The sequence below is a fragment of the Schistocerca piceifrons genome, unplaced genomic scaffold (assembly GCF_021461385.2).
Source record: "Schistocerca piceifrons isolate TAMUIC-IGC-003096 unplaced genomic scaffold, iqSchPice1.1 HiC_scaffold_1122, whole genome shotgun sequence".
NCBI lineage: Eukaryota > Metazoa > Arthropoda > Insecta > Orthoptera > Acrididae > Schistocerca > Schistocerca piceifrons.
Genome location: NW_025726932.1, coordinates 18,285 through 30,877, shown reverse-complemented (window position 1 = coordinate 30,877; position 12,593 = coordinate 18,285). Strand labels below are relative to the sequence as shown.

At 50.3% G+C, this 12,593-nt stretch overlaps 21 non-coding genes across 21 annotated transcripts; all 21 read right to left on the bottom strand.

Annotated features, from left to right (window-relative positions):
- Nucleotides 1-448: 448 nt before the first annotated feature.
- On the bottom strand, nt 449-530 carry Trnas-uga. Its single transcript has one exon. It is a non-coding gene; the product is annotated as a tRNA-Ser (tRNA).
- Nucleotides 531-1,223: 693 nt separating this feature from the next.
- Nucleotides 1,224-1,305, bottom strand: Trnas-cga. Its single transcript has one exon. It is a non-coding gene; the product is annotated as a tRNA-Ser (tRNA).
- Nucleotides 1,306-1,443: 138 nt separating this feature from the next.
- Nucleotides 1,444-1,516, bottom strand: Trnak-uuu. Its single transcript has one exon. It is a non-coding gene; the product is annotated as a tRNA-Lys (tRNA).
- A 539-nt stretch (nt 1,517-2,055) lies between these two features.
- Nucleotides 2,056-2,128, bottom strand: Trnaf-gaa. The gene has a single exon. It is a non-coding gene; the product is annotated as a tRNA-Phe (tRNA).
- Nucleotides 2,129-2,727: 599 nt separating this feature from the next.
- On the bottom strand, nt 2,728-2,809 carry Trnas-uga. Its single transcript has one exon. It is a non-coding gene; the product is annotated as a tRNA-Ser (tRNA).
- A 693-nt stretch (nt 2,810-3,502) lies between these two features.
- On the bottom strand, nt 3,503-3,584 carry Trnas-cga. Its single transcript has one exon. It is a non-coding gene; the product is annotated as a tRNA-Ser (tRNA).
- A 138-nt stretch (nt 3,585-3,722) lies between these two features.
- Trnak-uuu lies at nt 3,723-3,795 on the bottom strand. The gene has a single exon. It is a non-coding gene; the product is annotated as a tRNA-Lys (tRNA).
- A 539-nt stretch (nt 3,796-4,334) lies between these two features.
- On the bottom strand, nt 4,335-4,407 carry Trnaf-gaa. The gene has a single exon. It is a non-coding gene; the product is annotated as a tRNA-Phe (tRNA).
- Nucleotides 4,408-5,006: 599 nt separating this feature from the next.
- On the bottom strand, nt 5,007-5,088 carry Trnas-uga. The gene has a single exon. It is a non-coding gene; the product is annotated as a tRNA-Ser (tRNA).
- A 693-nt stretch (nt 5,089-5,781) lies between these two features.
- Trnas-cga lies at nt 5,782-5,863 on the bottom strand. The gene has a single exon. It is a non-coding gene; the product is annotated as a tRNA-Ser (tRNA).
- A 138-nt stretch (nt 5,864-6,001) lies between these two features.
- On the bottom strand, nt 6,002-6,074 carry Trnak-uuu. Its single transcript has one exon. It is a non-coding gene; the product is annotated as a tRNA-Lys (tRNA).
- Nucleotides 6,075-6,613: 539 nt separating this feature from the next.
- On the bottom strand, nt 6,614-6,686 carry Trnaf-gaa. The gene has a single exon. It is a non-coding gene; the product is annotated as a tRNA-Phe (tRNA).
- Nucleotides 6,687-7,285: 599 nt separating this feature from the next.
- Trnas-uga lies at nt 7,286-7,367 on the bottom strand. Its single transcript has one exon. It is a non-coding gene; the product is annotated as a tRNA-Ser (tRNA).
- A 693-nt stretch (nt 7,368-8,060) lies between these two features.
- On the bottom strand, nt 8,061-8,142 carry Trnas-cga. The gene has a single exon. It is a non-coding gene; the product is annotated as a tRNA-Ser (tRNA).
- A 138-nt stretch (nt 8,143-8,280) lies between these two features.
- Nucleotides 8,281-8,353, bottom strand: Trnak-uuu. The gene has a single exon. It is a non-coding gene; the product is annotated as a tRNA-Lys (tRNA).
- Nucleotides 8,354-8,892: 539 nt separating this feature from the next.
- On the bottom strand, nt 8,893-8,965 carry Trnaf-gaa. Its single transcript has one exon. It is a non-coding gene; the product is annotated as a tRNA-Phe (tRNA).
- Nucleotides 8,966-9,564: 599 nt separating this feature from the next.
- On the bottom strand, nt 9,565-9,646 carry Trnas-uga. The gene has a single exon. It is a non-coding gene; the product is annotated as a tRNA-Ser (tRNA).
- A 693-nt stretch (nt 9,647-10,339) lies between these two features.
- Trnas-cga lies at nt 10,340-10,421 on the bottom strand. Its single transcript has one exon. It is a non-coding gene; the product is annotated as a tRNA-Ser (tRNA).
- Nucleotides 10,422-10,559: 138 nt separating this feature from the next.
- On the bottom strand, nt 10,560-10,632 carry Trnak-uuu. The gene has a single exon. It is a non-coding gene; the product is annotated as a tRNA-Lys (tRNA).
- Nucleotides 10,633-11,171: 539 nt separating this feature from the next.
- On the bottom strand, nt 11,172-11,244 carry Trnaf-gaa. Its single transcript has one exon. It is a non-coding gene; the product is annotated as a tRNA-Phe (tRNA).
- Nucleotides 11,245-11,843: 599 nt separating this feature from the next.
- On the bottom strand, nt 11,844-11,925 carry Trnas-uga. Its single transcript has one exon. It is a non-coding gene; the product is annotated as a tRNA-Ser (tRNA).
- Between the last annotated feature and the right edge of the window lie 668 nt (nt 11,926-12,593).

Genomic DNA, 12,593 nt, shown 5'->3' with positions numbered 1-12,593 from the left:
GTAACAAGCAAACATGTCGACTCGACTCGTGTAATATTCACTTCGCTGACTTCACGTGACGCCGCGCTGACGCTAGAAAACCCGTGCTATGTCGATGTCAGGGGCAACTCGTGTGCAGAGAACGAGACACAAGAAGGAGTGAGCCTCTCCACCGTATGAGAGGCAGTATCTAGCAGATACACACGGTAAAACATTCGACTTGCGTTAGCTCGTAAATTGCTACACGTCATCGTCTGCAAGCTAAAAAGGACACATCTGCACTGCCCAGTGAGGCGACACTTGTACTAACACCCGGTGGGCGGCTGTGAGACGAGGAGATGAGCTGCGGCTTCTGGGCGCGACTGTAACGCTGCGCCCTGGATCAAATAACTGGTGACCCATGTGTTTAGTAGTGACGCAACTGCTAGGATGCACCTGAACGTCCATCTTTTGAGAGAGAGAAAATTTTCGCAGTCGGCAGGACTCGAACCTACGCTCCCAGAGGGAATCTGATTTCAAGTCAGACGCCTTAACCACTCGGCCACGACTGCCGGTGGCAGAAGCGACTCCCGACAAGTGAAACGGCCATCTTTAGAAGCAATCTGATGGCAGAAAGCGGCGTGGCCTCACTCTTTCCTGTAGGGTTTCCATTAGCCGTTACGAAAGTGTATTAATTTTCGCCCAGACAGGGACTTGAACCCAGGACCCTTTGGTTGAAAACCTAACGCTCTACCGACTCAGCTATGCGGGCCCACGCACGAGCATTATCGTACAGCTGCGTGGTGAGCGAGTGATTCGCATGTTGTAATTACTGGCTTATGGCTCCAATGGCGACTTCACCGACTTCCCACTGACGCACCGCTGACGCTAGTTTTCTGTCGTCTTAAAACGATGGACATACCTCCAAGCAGCTGCGAGATCTTAAGAAAAGAAACGCTGCACCACTGCCTTCGCCGCACTCGAATGATTCAATTGCGATTCTTAAAAAGAATTGAATGTTCGCTCTGTCCAACACTTTCGAGCACATCTGTGTACTCACGATCTCAGCGACGGCTTTCTGCAGTCCCAGCGTCAGTGCGAGGTGAACCGATGGCCACAGTAAGCAGCGGTCGTCGCGAAACTCAGTATTCTTAAACGGAAACTTTCGTCTTGTTGAGAATGGCGTCACTGGTTTGCACCCGCATTCGCCCACGCATGTCACATGTGTGCGAAAATTTTTGCTCCTCTCTTTACGCAAAATCGCACGCAGCCGGTAGGATTCGAACCTACGCTCCCATAGGGAATCTGATTTCGAGTCAGACGCCTTAACCACTCGGCCACGACTGCCGGTAGCGCGGCGTTGTCCCGACACATGCAAATGCTACCGTTTGAAGCACTGTGGTGTCAGAAAACGGCGTAGCTGCATTATTTTCCGTAGCGTTTCCACCGCTACCAGACGAATCGCTACCAAAGTTTTAAAATTTCCGCCCGGACAGGGACTTGAACCCTGGACCCTTAGGTTAAAAGCCTAATGCTCTACCGACTGAGCTATCCGGGCTCGGACGACGGTGTGAGACCTCCCACGATGCACAACTGTACATTGACTCATGTCCTTTACTGTTGTGCAATCGTTGCATGGGGCCGTTACTAATAAAACGTCGCCTAAATGCTGTCTGCAAACTTATCGCGCTAAGCTCGTAACACACTATCGAAGACTGCTGGCACACGATGCAACAACAAATTGCACCAGTTGTTACGTCTCATACGTTGGAGCAGAGAATTGACGTGTTTTGTCGACACTCACTGGGCAATTGGAAAATTCGCAAGCATTTCGAATGCAATGTTTCCCACGTTTTCGCTCATTTCGCGGTTCCGTTGAAGACGTTCTTCACCACCTGACACAGAAAAAGGAACGCAGTCGGTAGGGCTTTTTTGATTCTTTTCCTTCAAAGGGAGTTAGTTTTCTAGTGAGTTCCTCTTATGGCATGCACTAGACAACCAGAACTGCTACAGCAGAGAGTCATTTTTGTTGTCAGCTGTAGTTGCATTATCACCAACGCAGAGCAATTCCATTGGCGTCGCATCAAAACGAATACCTGCCGAAACCCGGGATCGAACCAGGGACCTTTAGATCTTCAGTCTAACGCTCTCCCAACTGAGCTATTTCGGCTGACATTGAACGTTGCTGTTTGCATGTGTTCGTTCAGCTCTGCCTCGTTGCCAATTTCACAGTCACCTTCGTCTGATAAGACACAGGGACGCTGAAAGGCGAGCAGCCGATGCAGTGAAGTCCCACACACATTTCTTCTGCTTCCATCATCGTAACAAGCAAACATGTCGACTCGACTCGTGTAATATTCACTTCGCTGACTTCACGTGACGCCGCGCTGACGCTAGAAAACCCGTGCTATGTCGATGTCAGGGGCAACTCGTGTGCAGAGAACGAGACACAAGAAGGAGTGAGCCTCTCCACCGTATGAGAGGCAGTATCTAGCAGATACACACGGTAAAACATTCGACTTGCGTTAGCTCGTAAATTGCTACACGTCATCGTCTGCAAGCTAAAAAGGACACATCTGCACTGCCCAGTGAGGCGACACTTGTACTAACACCCGGTGGGCGGCTGTGAGACGAGGAGATGAGCTGCGGCTTCTGGGCGCGACTGTAACGCTGCGCCCTGGATCAAATAACTGGTGACCCATGTGTTTAGTAGTGACGCAACTGCTAGGATGCACCTGAACGTCCATCTTTTGAGAGAGAGAAAATTTTCGCAGTCGGCAGGACTCGAACCTACGCTCCCAGAGGGAATCTGATTTCAAGTCAGACGCCTTAACCACTCGGCCACGACTGCCGGTGGCAGAAGCGACTCCCGACAAGTGAAACGGCCATCTTTAGAAGCAATCTGATGGCAGAAAGCGGCGTGGCCTCACTCTTTCCTGTAGGGTTTCCATTAGCCGTTACGAAAGTGTATTAATTTTCGCCCAGACAGGGACTTGAACCCAGGACCCTTTGGTTGAAAACCTAACGCTCTACCGACTCAGCTATGCGGGCCCACGCACGAGCATTATCGTACAGCTGCGTGGTGAGCGAGTGATTCGCATGTTGTAATTACTGGCTTATGGCTCCAATGGCGACTTCACCGACTTCCCACTGACGCACCGCTGACGCTAGTTTTCTGTCGTCTTAAAACGATGGACATACCTCCAAGCAGCTGCGAGATCTTAAGAAAAGAAACGCTGCACCACTGCCTTCGCCGCACTCGAATGATTCAATTGCGATTCTTAAAAAGAATTGAATGTTCGCTCTGTCCAACACTTTCGAGCACATCTGTGTACTCACGATCTCAGCGACGGCTTTCTGCAGTCCCAGCGTCAGTGCGAGGTGAACCGATGGCCACAGTAAGCAGCGGTCGTCGCGAAACTCAGTATTCTTAAACGGAAACTTTCGTCTTGTTGAGAATGGCGTCACTGGTTTGCACCCGCATTCGCCCACGCATGTCACATGTGTGCGAAAATTTTTGGTCCTCTCTTTACGCAAAATCGCACGCAGCCGGTAGGATTCGAACCTACGCTCCCATAGGGAATCTGATTTCGAGTCAGACGCCTTAACCACTCGGCCACGACTGCCGGTAGCGCGGCGTTGTCCCGACACATGCAAATGCTACCGTTTGAAGCACTGTGGTGTCAGAAAACGGCGTAGCTGCATTATTTTCCGTAGCGTTTCCACCGCTACCAGACGAATCGCTACCAAAGTTTTAAAATTTCCGCCCGGACAGGGACTTGAACCCTGGACCCTTAGGTTAAAAGCCTAATGCTCTACCGACTGAGCTATCCGGGCTCGGACGACGGTGTGAGACCTCCCACGATGCACAACTGTACATTGACTCATGTCCTTTACTGTTGTGCAATCGTTGCATGGGGCCGTTACTAATAAAACGTCGCCTAAATGCTGTCTGCAAACTTATCGCGCTAAGCTCGTAACACACTATCGAAGACTGCTGGCACACGATGCAACAACAAATTGCACCAGTTGTTACGTCTCATACGTTGGAGCAGAGAATTGACGTGTTTTGTCGACACTCACTGGGCAATTGGAAAATTCGCAAGCATTTCGAATGCAATGTTTCCCACGTTTTCGCTCATTTCGCGGTTCCGTTGAAGACGTTCTTCACCACCTGACACAGAAAAAGGAACGCAGTCGGTAGGGCTTTTTTGATTCTTTTCCTTCAAAGGGAGTTAGTTTTCTAGTGAGTTCCTCTTATGGCATGCACTAGACAACCAGAACTGCTACAGCAGAGAGTCATTTTTGTTGTCAGCTGTAGTTGCATTATCACCAACGCAGAGCAATTCCATTGGCGTCGCATCAAAACGAATACCTGCCGAAACCCGGGATCGAACCAGGGACCTTTAGATCTTCAGTCTAACGCTCTCCCAACTGAGCTATTTCGGCTGACATTGAACGTTGCTGTTTGCATGTGTTCGTTCAGCTCTGCCTCGTTGCCAATTTCACAGTCACCTTCGTCTGATAAGACACAGGGACGCTGAAAGGCGAGCAGCCGATGCAGTGAAGTCCCACACACATTTCTTCTGCTTCCATCATCGTAACAAGCAAACATGTCGACTCGACTCGTGTAATATTCACTTCGCTGACTTCACGTGACGCCGCGCTGACGCTAGAAAACCCGTGCTATGTCGATGTCAGGGGCAACTCGTGTGCAGAGAACGAGACACAAGAAGGAGTGAGCCTCTCCACCGTATGAGAGGCAGTATCTAGCAGATACACACGGTAAAACATTCGACTTGCGTTAGCTCGTAAATTGCTACACGTCATCGTCTGCAAGCTAAAAAGGACACATCTGCACTGCCCAGTGAGGCGACACTTGTACTAACACCCGGTGGGCGGCTGTGAGACGAGGAGATGAGCTGCGGCTTCTGGGCGCGACTGTAACGCTGCGCCCTGGATCAAATAACTGGTGACCCATGTGTTTAGTAGTGACGCAACTGCTAGGATGCACCTGAACGTCCATCTTTTGAGAGAGAGAAAATTTTCGAAGTCGGCAGGACTCGAACCTACGCTCCCAGAGGGAATCTGATTTCAAGTCAGACGCCTTAACCACTCGGCCACGACTGCCGGTGGCAGAAGCGACTCCCGACAAGTGAAACGGCCATCTTTAGAAGCAATCTGATGGCAGAAAGCGGCGTGGCCTCACTCTTTCCTGTAGGGTTTCCATTAGCCGTTACGAAAGTGTATTAATTTTCGCCCAGACAGGGACTTGAACCCAGGACCCTTTGGTTGAAAACCTAACGCTCTACCGACTCAGCTATGCGGGCCCACGCACGAGCATTATCGTACAGCTGCGTGGTGAGCGAGTGATTCGCATGTTGTAATTACTGGCTTATGGCTCCAATGGCGACTTCACCGACTTCCCACTGACGCACCGCTGACGCTAGTTTTCTGTCGTCTTAAAACGATGGACATACCTCCAAGCAGCTGCGAGATCTTAAGAAAAGAAACGCTGCACCACTGCCTTCGCCGCACTCGAATGATTCAATTGCGATTCTTAAAAAGAATTGAATGTTCGCTCTGTCCAACACTTTCGAGCACATCTGTGTACTCACGATCTCAGCGACGGCTTTCTGCAGTCCCAGCGTCAGTGCGAGGTGAACCGATGGCCACAGTAAGCAGCGGTCGTCGCGAAACTCAGTATTCTTAAACGGAAACTTTCGTCTTGTTGAGAATGGCGTCACTGGTTTGCACCCGCATTCGCCCACGCATGTCACATGTGTGCGAAAATTTTTGCTCCTCTCTTTACGCAAAATCGCACGCAGCCGGTAGGATTCGAACCTACGCTCCCACAGGGAATCTGATTTCGAGTCAGACGCCTTAACCACTCGGCCACGACTGCCGGTAGCGCGGCGTTGTCCCGACACATGCAAATGCTACCGTTTGAAGCACTGTGGTGTCAGAAAACGGCGTAGCTGCATTATTTTCCGTAGCGTTTCCACCGCTACCAGACGAATCGCTACCAAAGTTTTAAAATTTCCGCCCGGACAGGGACTTGAACCCTGGACCCTTAGGTTAAAAGCCTAATGCTCTACCGACTGAGCTATCCGGGCTCGGACGACGGTGTGAGACCTCCCACGATGCACAACTGTACATTGACTCATGTCCTTTACTGTTGTGCAATCGTTGCATGGGGCCGTTACTAATAAAACGTCGCCTAAATGCTGTCTGCAAACTTATCGCGCTAAGCTCGTAACACACTATCGAAGACTGCTGGCACACGATGCAACAACAAATTGCACCAGTTGTTACGTCTCATACGTTGGAGCAGAGAATTGACGTGTTTTGTCGACACTCACTGGGCAATTGGAAAATTCGCAAGCATTTCGAATGCAATGTTTCCCACGTTTTCGCTCATTTCGCGGTTCCGTTGAAGACGTTCTTCACCACCTGACACAGAAAAAGGAACGCAGTCGGTAGGGCTTTTTTGATTCTTTTCCTTCAAAGGGAGTTAGTTTTCTAGTGAGTTCCTCTTATGGCATGCACTAGACAACCAGAACTGCTACAGCAGAGAGTCATTTTTGTTGTCAGCTGTAGTTGCATTATCACCAACGCAGAGCAATTCCATTGGCGTCGCATCAAAACGAATACCTGCCGAAACCCGGGATCGAACCAGGGACCTTTAGATCTTCAGTCTAACGCTCTCCCAACTGAGCTATTTCGGCTGACATTGAACGTTGCTGTTTGCATGTGTTCGTTCAGCTCTGCCTCGTTGCCAATTTCACAGTCACCTTCGTCTGATAAGACACAGGGACGCTGAAAGGCGAGCAGCCGATGCAGTGAAGTCCCACACACATTTCTTCTGCTTCCATCATCGTAACAAGCAAACATGTCGACTCGACTCGTGTAATATTCACTTCGCTGACTTCACGTGACGCCGCGCTGACGCTAGAAAACCCGTGCTATGTCGATGTCAGGGGCAACTCGTGTGCAGAGAACGAGACACAAGAAGGAGTGAGCCTCTCCACCGTATGAGAGGCAGTATCTAGCAGATACACACGGTAAAACATTCGACTTGCGTTAGCTCGTAAATTGCTACACGTCATCGTCTGCAAGCTAAAAAGGACACATCTGCACTGCCCAGTGAGGCGACACTTGTACTAACACCCGGTGGGCGGCTGTGAGACGAGGAGATGAGCTGCGGCTTCTGGGCGCGACTGTAACGCTGCGCCCTGGATCAAATAACTGGTGACCCATGTGTTTAGTAGTGACGCAACTGCTAGGATGCACCTGAACGTCCATCTTTTGAGAGAGAGAAAATTTTCGCAGTCGGCAGGACTCGAACCTACGCTCCCAGAGGGAATCTGATTTCAAGTCAGACGCCTTAACCACTCGGCCACGACTGCCGGTGGCAGAAGCGACTCCCGACAAGTGAAACGGCCATCTTTAGAAGCAATCTGATGGCAGAAAGCGGCGTGGCCTCACTCTTTCCTGTAGGGTTTCCATTAGCCGTTACGAAAGTGTATTAATTTTCGCCCAGACAGGGACTTGAACCCAGGACCCTTTGGTTGAAAACCTAACGCTCTACCGACTCAGCTATGCGGGCCCACGCACGAGCATTATCGTACAGCTGCGTGGTGAGCGAGTGATTCGCATGTTGTAATTACTGGCTTATGGCTCCAATGGCGACTTCACCGACTTCCCACTGACGCACCGCTGACGCTAGTTTTCTGTCGTCTTAAAACGATGGACATACCTCCAAGCAGCTGCGAGATCTTAAGAAAAGAAACGCTGCACCACTGCCTTCGCCGCACTCGAATGATTCAATTGCGATTCTTAAAAAGAATTGAATGTTCGCTCTGTCCAACACTTTCGAGCACATCTGTGTACTCACGATCTCAGCGACGGCTTTCTGCAGTCCCAGCGTCAGTGCGAGGTGAACCGATGGCCACAGTAAGCAGCGGTCGTCGCGAAACTCAGTATTCTTAAACGGAAACTTTCGTCTTGTTGAGAATGGCGTCACTGGTTTGCACCCGCATTCGCCCACGCATGTCACATGTGTGCGAAAATTTTTGCTCCTCTCTTTACGCAAAATCGCACGCAGCCGGTAGGATTCGAACCTACGCTCCCATAGGGAATCTGATTTCGAGTCAGACGCCTTAACCACTCGGCCACGACTGCCGGTAGCGCGGCGTTGTCCCGACACATGCAAATGCTACCGTTTGAAGCACTGTGGTGTCAGAAAACGGCGTAGCTGCATTATTTTCCGTAGCGTTTCCACCGCTACCAGACGAATCGCTACCAAAGTTTTAAAATTTCCGCCCGGACAGGGACTTGAACCCTGGACCCTTAGGTTAAAAGCCTAATGCTCTACCGACTGAGCTATCCGGGCTCGGACGACGGTGTGAGACCTCCCACGATGCACAACTGTACATTGACTCATGTCCTTTACTGTTGTGCAATCGTTGCATGGGGCCGTTACTAATAAAACGTCGCCTAAATGCTGTCTGCAAACTTATCGCGCTAAGCTCGTAACACACTATCGAAGACTGCTGGCACACGATGCAACAACAAATTGCACCAGTTGTTACGTCTCATACGTTGGAGCAGAGAATTGACGTGTTTTGTCGACACTCACTGGGCAATTGGAAAATTCGCAAGCATTTCGAATGCAATGTTTCCCACGTTTTCGCTCATTTCGCGGTTCCGTTGAAGACGTTCTTCACCACCTGACACAGAAAAAGGAACGCAGTCGGTAGGGCTTTTTTGATTCTTTTCCTTCAAAGGGAGTTAGTTTTCTAGTGAGTTCCTCTTATGGCATGCACTAGACAACCAGAACTGCTACAGCAGAGAGTCATTTTTGTTGTCAGCTGTAGTTGCATTATCACCAACGCAGAGCAATTCCATTGGCGTCGCATCAAAACGAATACCTGCCGAAACCCGGGATCGAACCAGGGACCTTTAGATCTTCAGTCTAACGCTCTCCCAACTGAGCTATTTCGGCTGACATTGAACGTTGCTGTTTGCATGTGTTCGTTCAGCTCTGCCTCGTTGCCAATTTCACAGTCACCTTCGTCTGATAAGACACAGGGACGCTGAAAGGCGAGCAGCCGATGCAGTGAAGTCCCACACACATTTCTTCTGCTTCCATCATCGTAACAAGCAAACATGTCGACTCGACTCGTGTAATATTCACTTCGCTGACTTCACGTGACGCCGCGCTGACGCTAGAAAACCCGTGCTATGTCGATGTCAGGGGCAACTCGTGTGCAGAGAACGAGACACAAGAAGGAGTGAGCCTCTCCACCGTATGAGAGGCAGTATCTAGCAGATACACACGGTAAAACATTCGACTTGCGTTAGCTCGTAAATTGCTACACGTCATCGTCTGCAAGCTAAAAAGGACACATCTGCACTGCCCAGTGAGGCGACACTTGTACTAACACCCGGTGGGCGGCTGTGAGACGAGGAGATGAGCTGCGGCTTCTGGGCGCGACTGTAACGCTGCGCCCTGGATCAAATAACTGGTGACCCATGTGTTTAGTAGTGACGCAACTGCTAGGATGCACCTGAACGTCCATCTTTTGAGAGAGAGAAAATTTTCGCAGTCGGCAGGACTCGAACCTACGCTCCCAGAGGGAATCTGATTTCAAGTCAGACGCCTTAACCACTCGGCCACGACTGCCGGTGGCAGAAGCGACTCCCGACAAGTGAAACGGCCATCTTTAGAAGCAATCTGATGGCAGAAAGCGGCGTGGCCTCACTCTTTCCTGTAGGGTTTCCATTAGCCGTTACGAAAGTGTATTAATTTTCGCCCAGACAGGGACTTGAACCCAGGACCCTTTGGTTGAAAACCTAACGCTCTACCGACTCAGCTATGCGGGCCCACGCACGAGCATTATCGTACAGCTGCGTGGTGAGCGAGTGATTCGCATGTTGTAATTACTGGCTTATGGCTCCAATGGCGACTTCACCGACTTCCCACTGACGCACCGCTGACGCTAGTTTTCTGTCGTCTTAAAACGATGGACATACCTCCAAGCAGCTGCGAGATCTTAAGAAAAGAAACGCTGCACCACTGCCTTCGCCGCACTCGAATGATTCAATTGCGATTCTTAAAAAGAATTGAATGTTCGCTCTGTCCAACACTTTCGAGCACATCTGTGTACTCACGATCTCAGCGACGGCTTTCTGCAGTCCCAGCGTCAGTGCGAGGTGAACCGATGGCCACAGTAAGCAGCGGTCGTCGCGAAACTCAGTATTCTTAAACGGAAACTTTCGTCTTGTTGAGAATGGCGTCACTGGTTTGCACCCGCATTCGCCCACGCATGTCACATGTGTGCGAAAATTTTTGCTCCTCTCTTTACGCAAAATCGCACGCAGCCGGTAGGATTCGAACCTACGCTCCCACAGGGAATCTGATTTCGAGTCAGACGCCTTAACCACTCGGCCACGACTGCCGGTAGCGCGGCGTTGTCCCGACACATGCAAATGCTACCGTTTGAAGCACTGTGGTGTCAGAAAACGGCGTAGCTGCATTATTTTCCGTAGCGTTTCCACCGCTACCAGACGAATCGCTACCAAAGTTTTAAAATTTCCGCCCGGACAGGGACTTGAACCCTGGACCCTTAGGTTAAAAGCCTAATGCTCTACCGACTGAGCTATCCGGGCTCGGACGACGGTGTGAGACCTCCCACGATGCACAACTGTACATTGACTCATGTCCTTTACTGTTGTGCAATCGTTGCATGGGGCCGTTACTAATAAAACGTCGCCTAAATGCTGTCTGCAAACTTATCGCGCTAAGCTCGTAACACACTATCGAAGACTGCTGGCACACGATGCAACAACAAATTGCACCAGTTGTTACGTCTCATACGTTGGAGCAGAGAATTGACGTGTTTTGTCGACACTCACTGGGCAATTGGAAAATTCGCAAGCATTTCGAATGCAATGTTTCCCACGTTTTCGCTCATTTCGCGGTTCCGTTGAAGACGTTCTTCACCACCTGACACAGAAAAAGGAACGCAGTCGGTAGGGCTTTTTTGATTCTTTTCCTTCAAAGGGAGTTAGTTTTCTAGTGAGTTCCTCTTATGGCATGCACTAGACAACCAGAACTGCTACAGCAGAGAGTCATTTTTGTTGTCAGCTGTAGTTGCATTATCACCAACGCAGAGCAATTCCATTGGCGTCGCATCAAAACGAATACCTGCCGAAACCCGGGATCGAACCAGGGACCTTTAGATCTTCAGTCTAACGCTCTCCCAACTGAGCTATTTCGGCTGACATTGAACGTTGCTGTTTGCATGTGTTCGTTCAGCTCTGCCTCGTTGCCAATTTCACAGTCACCTTCGTCTGATAAGACACAGGGACGCTGAAAGGCGAGCAGCCGATGCAGTGAAGTCCCACACACATTTCTTCTGCTTCCATCATCGTAACAAGCAAACATGTCGACTCGACTCGTGTAATATTCACTTCGCTGACTTCACGTGACGCCGCGCTGACGCTAGAAAACCCGTGCTATGTCGATGTCAGGGGCAACTCGTGTGCAGAGAACGAGACACAAGAAGGAGTGAGCCTCTCCACCGTATGAGAGGCAGTATCTAGCAGATACACACGGTAAAACATTCGACTTGCGTTAGCTCGTAAATTGCTACACGTCATCGTCTGCAAGCTAAAAAGGACACATCTGCACTGCCCAGTGAGGCGACACTTGTACTAACACCCGGTGGGCGGCTGTGAGACGAGGAGATGAGCTGCGGCTTCTGGGCGCGACTGTAACGCTGCGCCCTGGATCAAATAACTGGTGACCCATGTGTTTAGTAGTGACGCAACTGCTAGGATGCACCTGAACGTCCATCTTTTGAGAGAGAGAAAATTTTCGCAGTCGGCAGGACTCAAACCTACGCTCCCAGAGGGAATCTGATTTCAAGTCAGACGCCTTAACCACTCGGCCACGACTGCCGGTGGCAGAAGCGACTCCCGACAAGTGAAACGGCCATCTTTAGAAGCAATCTGATGGCAGAAAGCGGCGTGGCCTCACTCTTTCCTGTAGGGTTTCCATTAGCCGTTACGAAAGTGTATTAATTTTCGCCCAGACAGGGACTTGAACCCAGGACCCTTTGGTTGAAAACCTAACGCTCTACCGACTCAGCTATGCGGGCCCACGCACGAGCATTATCGTACAGCTGCGTGGTGAGCGAGTGATTCGCATGTTGTAATTACTGGCTTATGGCTCCAATGGCGACTTCACCGACTTCCCACTGACGCACCGCTGACGCTAGTTTTCTGTCGTCTTAAAACGATGGACATACCTCCAAGCAGCTGCGAGATCTTAAGAAAAGAAACGCTGCACCACTGCCTTCGCCGCACTCGAATGATTCAATTGCGATTCTTAAAAAGAATTGAATGTTCGCTCTGTCCAACACTTTCGAGCACATCTGTGTACTCACGATCTCAGCGACGGCTTTCTGCAGTCCCAGCGTCAGTGCGAGGTGAACCGATGGCCACAGTAAGCAGCGGTCGTCGCGAAACTCAGTATTCTTAAACGGAAACTTTCGTCTTGTTGAGAATGGCGTCACTGGTTTGCACCCGCATTCGCCCACGCATGTCACATGTGTGCGAAAATTTTT